The sequence below is a fragment of the Rutidosis leptorrhynchoides genome, chromosome 4 (assembly GCF_046630445.1).
Source record: "Rutidosis leptorrhynchoides isolate AG116_Rl617_1_P2 chromosome 4, CSIRO_AGI_Rlap_v1, whole genome shotgun sequence".
Taxonomy (NCBI): Eukaryota; Viridiplantae; Streptophyta; class Magnoliopsida; order Asterales; family Asteraceae; genus Rutidosis; species Rutidosis leptorrhynchoides.
Window position 1 is genome coordinate 457,795,874 of NC_092336.1, and position 581 is coordinate 457,796,454.

A 581-nucleotide genomic window follows, 5' to 3' on the forward strand; every position below is an offset into this window, starting at 1 on the left:
CGTCTCTCGAAAGAATCTAACTTTGCGAAAATGGAATCAAAGTCATGGCTAGAATCGGCTCTAGCCGCTTTAGATGAACGAAAAATATCTTTTTTCTGGTGCCACTCATGTGAGTTTATCAATAATTATGTGAGCTTCGGTTGCGGTTTTCTTCATAATGGAACCACCAGCTGCGGTGTCGATGTCTTTTCTTGTAACGACGTCGACTCCTTTGTAAAATATTTGGACTATTTGAAAAGTGTCTAAGCCATGTTGAGGACATCTTCTTAACATTTTTCCGAATCTTGTCCACGCCTCAAATAACGTTTCATTTGGCTTTTTGCACAAACGTGGAAATTTCTGCTTGAAGTCTCACGGCTTTAGATGCCGGAAAAAATCTTTTAAGAAATTTTTCAACTAAAATATCCTATGTATCAATCGCTCCTTCAGGTAACGATTCTAGCCAATCTTTGGCTTTTCCCTTTAAAGTCCAGGGGAACACCATAAGATAAATAGTTTCATCCTCAATTTCTCGGATCTTAAATAGATTACAAATCCTATTAAAAGTTCGAAGATGTTCGTTTAGATCTTCTTTTGTTGTA

General features: G+C 37.2%; 1 non-coding gene across 1 annotated transcript; it reads left to right on the forward strand.

The window, feature by feature from the left end:
• The first annotated feature begins 244 nt into the window (after nt 1–244).
• Nucleotides 245–352, forward strand: LOC139846078 (small nucleolar RNA R71). Its single transcript, XR_011758823.1, has one exon. It is a non-coding gene; the product is annotated as a small nucleolar RNA R71 (small nucleolar RNA).
• Nucleotides 353–581: the final 229 nt, after the last annotated feature.